At 35.2% G+C, this 12,091-nt stretch overlaps 2 non-coding genes across 2 annotated transcripts; both read right to left on the bottom strand.

Annotated features, from left to right (window-relative positions):
• Positions 1-1,361: 1,361 nt before the first annotated feature.
• LOC138910731 (small nucleolar RNA snoR114) lies at positions 1,362-1,453 on the bottom strand. Its single transcript, XR_011415872.1, has one exon. It is a non-coding gene; the product is annotated as a small nucleolar RNA snoR114 (small nucleolar RNA).
• A 7,335-nt stretch (positions 1,454-8,788) lies between these two features.
• LOC138910730 (small nucleolar RNA snoR114) lies at positions 8,789-8,880 on the bottom strand. The gene has a single exon (XR_011415871.1). It is a non-coding gene; the product is annotated as a small nucleolar RNA snoR114 (small nucleolar RNA).
• Positions 8,881-12,091: the final 3,211 nt, after the last annotated feature.

The following is a 12,091-nucleotide window of genomic DNA, read 5'->3' as shown; positions in this document are numbered from 1 at the left end:
GTTTTATAGTGTAGTAAAGCATCTTTTATAGAACAAAAATTCCTACACAAAATGGTTTAAACGTTTTATTCTCTTAATTATACAATTCAAACACTTGGAACTGATAGTTTATAGACTATTCATCTATGTACCATCAGCTCTATTTTTCACATTACATAGGGAAATACATAAAGGAAAAAACAAATACAAAGTAGACTATGGTTTGAGTTTAACACTATTCATCAACAATGTAAAGAAAATTTTACATTATCAGATCACCTGAAAAATATCTGCAAGTAAACACCCTCCATACAACAGGTAACTAAGGGTGATGTGATAGTGTAAAAAAATTTACGTTGTCGACGTATATAAGTTAACTCTATCTTTATTAGAGAGCCAATTTAAGAAGTAGGACATGGACATATGTAACAGCAAGGAGTACATGAGCAAATCTCCATTTTTCTACGTTTAAGCTCAGTAAAAAAGCCCTTTGAAACTGGAGTAAAATAGTTGTCTATAGTTGCAAGACCATCACTTAAATAATTACCATCAGAAGAAGAATTGCAAAGAATGAAAAGAAAGGAAAAAACTATGAAAATTGCAAATATGGACATTGTGTTCTTCTTTGCCATGGTTTAAAATTGTAAGTGTCTATATTGATGAATAATCTTATCATTCATGCAAGTGTTTATATAGCTATGATAAGGTCCAAATTTTGTCATTTCCAAGAGATATATCTTAGTAATTAGCAGTATAGTATAACAATAAAACTTGAATACAAAGTGGATTTGTCCTACGAGATTTCAAGAGAATCTTTCTGGCTGCAGAATAAATTATATATTAAATGAGAAAACACCTACAGGTATGACCTAGTGGTCAATAAAGTGGGTTGAGAATCATGCGATTTCAAGTTCAAAATCCATCGGAGGTAAAAACAAGGTGATTTCTCAATACTTGTACTTGTGGGTTGCGGTAGATACCCCTTGAAATTAATCGAGGTGCTCACAAGATAACCCGAACACCACGATTATTAAAAAAATAATAAAAGAGGGCTGGATCTTTTAGTCGCCCCTGCATGATGTAGATAAAACCTTTTTCAAACATAGGTTTTCACAGTCCATATTTTATTTATGGATTTAACTTATACACATTGATAGTATAGCAATCTATTCACGCATTGTCTATGTTACCAAATTACAATTTATATAGATAATTAAATATTCTTATGGGTCATCTTAACGGTATAGTGCATAAAAACTATAAACCGTAAGAATATATGTTTTATCCATTTTCACAATTGCTTAATACCTCAAGCTTTTAACTAAAATAGAACTTACTAAACTGATTTCTTTATATATAATAAAAAGATTAGAAAAAGAGTTAAGCTCAGATGCGCAACTCATCTTCCTACAAATTCAGTAGAGTGCGGAGACCCTTAATCACCGCTTTGAGCGCAAATAATTCATCACAGCTAACCCCACAAATGCACCGGCCGGGAATCGAACCCGGCTCTATTCCGTGGCAAGATACTATTCTACCACTAGACTACTGGTGCTTCTTGTAGTTGAATCTCTCATTGTAATATAGCAACCCCGTTTGTTTAATTGAATATATATTTTTTTGATTAGTTGTTTTCTCCGTGGGAGATTTGACGAAAAATCGGACCATACTAGATTTATTGTACACAGACATCTTTTTGGCTACAAATTGTTTTCGTGGCCGGAACCTATGATGTTCTATTCATACGATGTCAACTCTTGCCGCATTGCATAAAAGGCTCAACGAGACCAAAAAAATGATTGAATAAATTTCTACCCTCCTTAAGCGTTTCAACAACGGCTATAAAGAAAATACGCAGAAAAAATGAAGATGCTATGTCAAATATTAATGTTTTGCTACAAATTATTTTTATGCGCGGGACCCATGATCTTCAGCTCACGCGACGTCAACTCTTATCATTGCATAAATACTCAACGAGACAAAAACAAATAAAATAAAATATTACTCTACTTAAGCATTTCAAAAAAATGCTATAAAAAATAGAAAATTTTACCTCCTATTGCAAAGCTTTACACCCTATTTATTATAAATAAAAACCCTTTTAAAATAATATTTTCTATAGCTATCTTTTAGTTTTTATAGCAAAATATGTATTTATGTATCAGATGACTCGGCCTCAGGCCTAGCTGGAAAAGCATAAAATCGGGGCTGGGCCCCACCACTCTGAACTGTGTCTTTGGGACGGCCTCTAACTGGCTGGCCTCCACCTCTAACGGTCTGATATCCACCTCTAATGGCCTGACCTCCATCTCTAGCTGCCTGACCTCCCCCCTCTAGCTGCCTGACCCCTACCTCTAGCTGGCTGAGCAGGCGGTGAAGCAACCGGTGCCGCTATGATGGCATGAGAATCTTGCCGAGATCTGTTACTCGCCAATCTAGGGCAATACCTCCTGATGTGACCAATGTTTCCACACTCATAACACCCATCCTGATGTCGTGGTTGCTGAAGCTGAAGCTGACCCAAATGGGCTGGATAACCGTTGTAGTAACTCTGGAGTAGTGATGCACTGATAGGAACTGAATATGCACTGAATACTGGCTGCCCAGAGTAAGGCATAATAGGACCGTGACTCCCTGAAGCACCAGGAGATACATGAAGTGCTGAATGAAACGGTCTGGGAGGATGACCCCTACCAAAATTACCTCTGCCTCCAGAAGAGGCACCATTGAAACCACCGAACTGACGAGGCCTCTTATCGGACCTCTGCCCTCTCTCCTATGCAAGAACCATCTCGATCCTCTTTGCGACATTAGCAGCCGCCTAAAAAGAAATCTCACTTCCGGTCTCCTTGGTCATCTGAAGTCTGATAGGGTGAATGAGTCCCTCAATAAACCTCCTCACTCTCTCTCCCTCCGTAGGTAGTAAAAGGAGAGCATGAGGGCCAAATCCACACAACGAGACTCATACTGAGTAACAGTCATACTGCCCTACTGTAGACACTCAAATTGCTTGCGAAATTCCTCTCTCAGTGTGATAGGGAGGAACTTTTCCAGAAATAGCTGAGAGAACTGCTCCCATGTAAGTGCAGGAGATCCGACTGGTCGGGTCAATGTATAATCTCTCCACCACCTCTTGGCGGAACCCGTCATCTGAAATACAGAAAAATCAACCCTGAAGGTCCACCTGAGGTTCTACAATAGGTGCAGCTGCTCGAGCTCTGTACTGAGCTCTACCTCGGCCTCGGCCTCGGACTCTAGCACGACCTCGACCTCGACCTCGACCTCGACCTCGACCTCGACCTCTACCCTTGGCCATAGTTGCCACCGGGGGTTTTGGTCCCTAACCATCGGTAGAGGCTTTACGTGTTCTCACCATCTGCGAGAGAATAAGAGTAGAATGCTTCAATCATCGATGATAGAATAAAATCGCACGACAGAATAAGAAAGAAGTGATATTGTTCCTAAACTTCATAGCCTCTGAGAGATAAGTACAGACGTCTCCGTACCGATCCTTCAGACTCTACTAAGCTTGCTCGTGACTCGTGAGACCTATGTAACCTAGGGCTCAGATACCAACTGTCACGACCCAAAATTCCCTCCTTCGGACCGTGATAGCGCCTAACATTTCACTTGTTAGGCAAGTCAACGTTAGAATAATATTAACCAATTTTTAAATTATTAATAATCAAGGAAACAAAAGCGGAAGCAAAGTTTGAAATATAGTAAAATAATTCATAAAAACAGCGGTGTCTAAATACCATCCCAGAATTGGTGTCACAAGTGCACAAGCTTCTAGAATAAATACAAATAAAGGTCTGAATAAAATAACGCTGTCTGGAAATAAATACACAACTAAAGTAAAATAGACGGGACTTCAGAACTGTGGACGCCATGCAGTTATACCTCAAGTCTCCTCTGGTAGCTGAAATCCGAGCAAGTCTATGATACGCCGCTAGGACCAACTCCAAAATCTGGACAAAAAGTGCAGAGTGTAGTATCAATACAACCGACCCCATGTCCTGGTAAGTGCTGAGCCTAACCTCGACGAAGTAGTGACGAGGCTAAGGCGGGTCACTTACATTACCTGTACGCAATATTAGTAATAACAACAATAATAGAAATAAATCAGGTAACTCATTTATAATAATTGAAGCCAAATCACCAGTCATAATCCATTATTATTTCAACCAATTCTATTACAGCGTGCAATTCGCTCTCCCAATATATTCCGTTTAATCAAGTATGTCATATATTTATTTCAATCAAGTATATATACAGACTTTTTATAAGTCTGTATATATTGACTTTTAATAAGTCTATTGCGGCGTACAATCCGATCCTCTAATATTGACTTTTAATAAGTCTATTGCGGCGTGCAATCCGATCCCCCAATATTAACTTTTAATAAGTCTGTTGCGGCGTGCAATCCGATCCCCAATATTGACTTTTTAATAAGTCTGTTGCGACGTGCAATCCGATCTCCCAATATTGACTTTTAATAAGTCTGTTGCGGCATGCAACCCGATCCTCCAATATATCCATTTCAATCAATTTTGTTGCGGCGTGCAACCCTATCCTCCAATATATCCATTTTACCAATTTTTATAGAAGAAATTTTCCCAATAAATGCAACAATTAATATAAAATTATAAGGCAACAAGCATACAATAATTATGATTTAATTATAAAACAAACAATGACAAATAACAAATTATTATAGAAATCAGGGAGAAAATAGGCAGTTTAATATTTAATATACTAAATGTGAAATAACAATTAAAACACATGATTCAAATAATATGTAACAATTAATGCAGGAATTCAAGAATTAATATTTGACAAAGAATAGGAGAGAAATAATTATTATAATAATTAATTTATGATTTAAAATAATTTATGATTTTTCTAGTAAGCAGGCAAACAATTAATTTCACGACGTATAGACACTCGTCACCTCACCTATACGTCGCTAACATGTATTTCACATAACAAATAATTTAAGGGTTCTATTCCCTCAAGTCAAGGTTAACCACGACACTTACATCGCTTTGCAAATTCCAATCAATTACTCAACCACAGATTTTTCTTTTAAATTTATCTCCGAAAGCTTTAAAACTATTCACAAACAATTCGATATATTCAATACTAATCATAAAAATTAATTCCATATGAATTTACAAATTTTCCGGATAAAAATCCGAAATTCATTAAATTATTCGACAATGGGACCCACGTCTCAAATCCTGAAAAACTCGCGAAATTCGAACGCCCGTTCTGCTACGAGTTCAACCATACAAAAATTATCCAATTCCGATGTCAAATGGACCTTCAAATCTAAATTTTTCTTTTTCAGAAGATTTTAGAAAAAACTGATTTTTCTTCCATAAATTCACGGATTCATGATATAAATGAGTATGGAATAATGAAATATAATCACTCTTGGTTATAGAACACTTACCCAATTCAAAGTCGTGAAAAACCCCTTTAGAATCGCCAAAATCCGAGACTTAAAACTAAAAAATGAGCAAAAATGGCTAAGACCCGATTTTATGTATTCTGCCCAGCATTTTTGCATCTGCGACCTGTATTTTCGCACCTGCGGTCTCGCATTTGCGGAACATGGTAGCTTGACTAGTGGCCGCATCTGCGTCCAAAATGTCGCAGAAGCGCACAAGTGACCGCAGAAGCGGCTTGTCCATCGCGGATGCGGTTTCGCACCTGCGCTCATTTCTCCGCAGAAGCGACTGGTATTCCGCAGGAGCGGCCACGCACCTTCGCACAAAATGTCGCAGGTGCGACACACCAGAACCAGCATTGGGCAGCAAGTTCCAATTGCTCTGTGGCTCGTCCGAAACTCATCCGAGCCACTCGGGACCTCGTCCGAATATTCCAACAAGTCCAGAAACATAATACAAACTTTTTCGGGGTTTCAATTCATGTCAAACAACTTTAAAATTACAATTCACACCTCGATTCGAACTTTGAATTTTAAACTTTTCCATTTGCAAATCTTGTGCCAAAACATATTAAATGAATCCGGAATGACTTCAAATTTGGTACACAAGTCATAAATGATATAACGGAGCTTCTCAAATTTCCAAAATCGGATTCCGGCTCCGATATCAAAAAGTCAACCCCGTGGTCAAACTTAAAAATCTTTAGCCTTTAAATTGCTAGTTCTGTTAAATGGTCATAACTTGAGTTAGGAACCTCCAAATTAAATTTCGGGTATACGCCCAAGTCCCAAATTACGATACGGAGCTACTGGAACTGTCAAAATATTAATCCGGGTCCGTTTGCTAAAAATATTGACCAAAGTCAACTCAATTGAGTTTTAAAACTTTATTTCACATTTTAATCTATTTTTCACATGAAAACTTTCCGGAAAATTTTACGGACTGTGCACGCAAGTCGAGGAATGATAAATGGTACTTTTCGAAGTCTTAGAATATGGAATTACTTATTAAATTTGAAGATGACATTTTGGGTCATCACAACTACGCAGTATCGATACGATTCAGTTAATTTTTTATATTTTTACGATTAAAAAAAATTGCAAGTATTTCATTGATTTTCGTATGTGCTTCAAACTTCGAAGAATACCTATTTTTGAAGTATTTCTTATTTTCCATAGATCGCCTAAGTACATCTCAAAACTTTTGTTTCGTCCATAATGCTTATTTGAATTAAAAAATTGGTGATCAAGAATTACAAAATTAACTATTTTGATTAATTCTGACTGTATCATTTTTTTCATTTACTTTTCTCATCGATTATTTTTTATTCAACTAGGAAAATATATGATGTTTACTAGTAATTAGAAAATTGTAATAATAAAGAGCAAAGAAATCTAAATAAAAGAAAAAACAAGAAGTAATACTCTCTTAGTCAAAGAAGAAATGAAGGCCGACAAAGCATTCCTTAGTGAGGTAAATTAGGGAATTATATAGTAATTTAAGTAATTTGATAATTCAGAATACAAAAATAATATTAATGACCATGTAACATATAGTTATATGAGCGCAATTGAAGTTTCTGGGGAGTCATATATTTGTGTGTTGATAAGACCGACGAGCTAGTAGTCGCGCAGTCAAAGCTTGGCTCAAGCCGATAGTGATATTTATGCATATTGTATATTATATAGTTCCGATTCAATATTTTCTAAATTTCTTATATTTAAAATATATCCTATTATATTGGTACGGTCGTAAGTTTATGTCAAAACATATCGTTTCTATTTTTAAAATTCTAAAATATCAGTTTGGTCCAATCGGTTTTATGGATTCCTTTTACACCCCTAGAAAGAGCATTATATGACGATTATGTTGATTTGGAATGCAACGTTGGTATGTACATAATTTGAGAGTCTATGATATTTACTGAGTCGTAAATTCACTTTTTACATATTTTTTATAGATACAGAGGGCAAAGTAAAGCCCATAGATAGATCTGAAGTTTTATAGTGTAGTAAAGCATCTTTTATAGGAACAAAAAATCCTAAACAAAAGGGTTTAAACGTTTTATTCTCTTAATTATACAATTCAAACAATTGGAACTGATAGTTTATAGACTATTCATCTATGTACCTATTTTTTACATTACATAAGGAAATACATAAAGGAAAAAACAAATACAAATTAGACTATGGTTTGAGTTTAACTAATATCCATCGACAATGTAAAGAAAATTTTACATTATCAGATCTCCTAAAAAATATCTGCAAGTAAACACCCTCCATACAACATGTAACTAAGGGTGATGTGATAGTGTAAAAAAATTTACGTTGTCGACGTATATAAGTTAACTCTATCTTTATTAGAGAGCCAATTTAAGAAGTAGGACATGGACATATGTAACAGCAAGGAGTACATGAGCAAATCTCCATTTTTCTACGTTGAAGCTCAGCAAAAAAGCCCTTTGAAACTGGAGTAAAATAGTTGTCTATAGTTGCAATACTATCACTTAAATAATTACCATCAGAAGAAGAATTGCAAAGAATGAAAAGAAAGGAAAAAACTATGAAAATTGCAAATATGGACATTGTGTTCTTCTTTGCCATGGTTTAAAATTGTAAGTGTCTATATTGATGAATAATCTTATCATTCATGCAAGTGTTTATATAGCTATGATAAGGTCCAAATTTTGTCATTTCCAAGAGATATATCTTAGTAATTAGCAGTATAGTATAACAATAAAACTTGAATACAAAGTGGATTTGTCCTACGAGATTTCAAGAGAATCTTTCTGGCTGCAGAATAAATTATATATTAAATGAGAAAACACCTACAGGTATGACCTAGTGGTCAATAAAGTGGGTTGAGAATCATGCAATTTCAAGTTCAAAATCCATCGGAGGTAAAAACAAGGTGATTTCTCAATACTTGTACTTGTGGGTTGCGGTAGATACCCCTTGAAATTAATCGAGGTGCTCACAAGATAACCCGAACACCACGATTATTAAAAAAAATGATAAAGAGGGCTGGATCTTTTAGTCGCCCCTGCATGATGTAGATAAAACCTTTTTCAAACATAGGTTTTCACAGTCCATATTTTATTTATGGATTTAACTTATACACATTGATAGTATAGCAATCTATTCACGCATTGTCTATGTTACCAAATTACAATTTATATAGATAATTAAATATTCTTATGGGTCATCTTAACCGTATAGTGCATAAAAACTATAAACCGTAAGAATATATGTTTTATCCATTTTCACAATTGCTTAATACCTCAAGCTTTTAACTAAAATAGAACTTACTAAACTGATTTCTTTATATATAATAAAAAGATTAGAAAAAGAGGGAAGCTCAGATGCGCAACTCATCTTCCTACAAATTCAGTAGAGTGCGGAGACCCTTAATCACCGCTTTGAGCGCAAATAATTCATCACAGCTAACCCCACAAAATGCACCGGCCGGGAATCGAACCCGGCTCTATTCCGTGGCAAGATACTATTCTACCACTAGACTACTGGTGCTTCTTGTAGTTGAATCTCTCATTGTAATATAGCAACCCCGTTTGTTTAATTGAATATATATTTTTTTGATTAGTTGTTTTCTCCGTGGGAGATTTGACGAAAAATCGGACCATACTAGATTTATTGTACACAGACATCTTTTTGGCTACAAATTGTTTTCGTGGCCGGAACCTATGATGTTCTATTCATACGATGTCAACTCTTGCCGCATTGCATAAAAGGCTCAACGAGACCAAAAAAATGATTGAATAAATTTCTACCCTCCTTAAGCGTTTCAACAACGGCTATAAAGAAAATACGCAGAAAAAATGAAGATGCTATGTCAAATATTAATGTTTTGCTACAAATTATTTTTATGCGCGGGACCCATGATCTTCAGCTCACGCGACGTCAACTCTTATCATTGCATAAATACTCAACGAGACAAAAACAAATAAAATAAAATATTACTCTACTTAAGCATTTCAAAAAAATGCTATAAAAAATAGAAAATTTTACCTCCTATTGCAAAGCTTTACACCCTATTTATTATAAATAAAAACCCTTTTAAAATAATATTTTCTATAGCTATCTTTTAGTTTTTATAGCAAAATATGTATTTATGGTCACTTCCTTGTTGATACCCAATTTTTCCCTCACATTTTCCAAATATATATATATATATATATATATATATATATATATATATATATATATATATATATATATATATATATATAACCTTCAAAATAGCGCATATGCATCATCATTTGATTTACAAGCATACACAAGTATTTTTTATAATTTTTCATAATTTTTAAAGATTTTAAAATTAATTTATTTTTGTATTTTTATTATATAAATATCCAATGATTACCCTAAAAATTATTTTTATGATGATTTAATTATCTAAACTTATTATTTATACCAATATGAGGTTTTAAATATTTTAAGTGCATTTATCATAATTACATTTGTATTTTTTAGGGCCAAATTGCATATTTTGCAATAATAGCCCATATGCATATATAATTATATTATTCATAAAGAAAATGACTTTTTATATTTTTATAATATTAAATAATTATTTTTAATCATTTTTATGCATAAATGATATTTTTTTATTTTTTTATTATGTTTTTATAAATTATTTATTTGTTAAAATTGGGTATTTAAAATCTAGCCATAAATTCCTTCTAATTTCGGACCTAAATTACCCGATCCCAGCCCAATTACCCCTGGCCCAAGACCAATTAACCCAACCCCATATCCGGTCGCGACCCGTTTAACTAACCCGACCCAGAACCCCGACTAATCGTGGTCGTTGATCTCCGAGATCAACGGCCCGCATTACACCCTCCCTTTTAATTATACCCAAACCCCTAACCCTAAATAATTCCTCATCGCCCGCCGCCCTTGAATCATATCATCTCTCATCTCTCAAACACTAGCCGTCTCCCCCAAATTTCTCTCATAATCCCACCGGACATGGGATTATACGGTTACTTCTTGTCATATTCGACTCCCCCTTGGTACTGGACCCTTTCTCTACACCGCTTGACTAAACATGGCAAGCGGATCTCATCAACTTCGAACCAAAGCTGGTTCAGTTCCTTGACCTTTTCCGTCTATGTTCATTCTTGTTCTTTTATGGTATGAATCTCTGTGTATTTCCGTGATTCCTACTCACCCTAAAATTAGGGTTTCAGATTCTTTTAAATCGAACCAAATCTGGTTCGATTCTTTGATTTTAAAGGGTATTTCTGTCTATGTTCATCCTATTCTATGCAGCATGTGATTTTTACCTTTTATTTATTTTAGATTTCTGCCGATTTGTGTACTTTACCTAAAATTAGGGTTTGAGATTTGTTCTCTTTTCCTTACTGATTTGATTGCATGTGATGATTCTTTCCTTTCTCATATTTGATTGATGATTTTCCTTGTTTGGATGTTAATTTCTACTACTATATAAACCCCTCCCCACTCCCATTTTGAGACAGACGGGAATCGTTAAGGTTTACTAAAAAAACTGAAGTTATCGCTCTTTGTTCTCTAAATACTCTTGTTCTATATTCTGGTTCCTGGCCGGCTGAAAGCCAAGGCCATAAATTCTGGGTTCTTACTACTGTGGACTTTGTTCTTTCTTGTTTTTCGCTTAACTGGTGAGTTGCTGAACTTTTGTCACTTCATTCCTACTTACATGTCATTAGCATGTGTTTTCACTTTTGAAGATTATTGTTCAATATATTTCTGGGTTGTTCTCGTATGCAATTCTGACTGTCTTACTCTAGGCCTTTATAATCTAAAATGTCATTACGCTTGTAGTTTGAGACATGTTTAGACCTGTTTTAAGTTGATTAATCTCTTTTTTTAAAGTCTGCCTAGCCTTTGTGTTACTGATAGCCATCTCTTTACTATTTAAATTTGCTATTTGAACATGCTCCCATTAGTTGACTAAGTATGAGTATATAAGTAAATAGCACAAGTCTGTTTCTAAATTTGCTGTGATGACATGTAGCCTGTTTTGATCCTGTTTTCACCATGTCTTGACTTCCCCAGTAATTGCCCTAATCCTGTTAAGTTCTGATTGATATGATTCCTTCTTGTGATACTAGCATTCTGCATTTAGCATAATCTGAACTTTTCACCATAAGTCTGTGCACATCAATCCTGCAAAACTGTCTTGGTAAAATATATATTATGTGTTGAATTTGTTCTTTAGAAACTTTGCTAAAGTCTGTTCTTAAAACCCAAGCATGTTCTATTACCTGTTTTTATGTGCTCTACTTGAATCTGTTTGTATCCCTTAGTGTTGTCCCCTAACCTCAGTCTATTCCTGTACTACTTGGTCTCTTTGAGTTCTTATTCTTAGCCGGCTGAAAGCCAAGGCTACTTAGGTTCTGTCCTTTGACCTCCCTAGTGTGAGCACTGCTCAGGGTCCAATTGAGACCCTTGTGAACTCTGACACACTAGGATTTGGTCCATAATCCCTCCTTTGAACTATTCTTGTTAACCACCCTAGTGTGAGCACTGCCCTGGGTTCTTGAAGCCTTTGGGAACTTTGACACACTAGGGCCTTGGTTCTATATGCTCAACTCTGTTTTGTGCCCACTGGGTGAATCACTCAATTCCTGGCTGCCTTATGTCTAT

Source organism: Nicotiana tomentosiformis, chromosome 4, assembly GCF_000390325.3.
Source record: "Nicotiana tomentosiformis chromosome 4, ASM39032v3, whole genome shotgun sequence".
In the NCBI taxonomy this organism is placed as follows: domain Eukaryota; kingdom Viridiplantae; phylum Streptophyta; class Magnoliopsida; order Solanales; family Solanaceae; genus Nicotiana; species Nicotiana tomentosiformis.
Note: the sequence above shows the minus strand (reverse complement) of the source record. Positions and strands in the feature narration are given on the sequence as shown.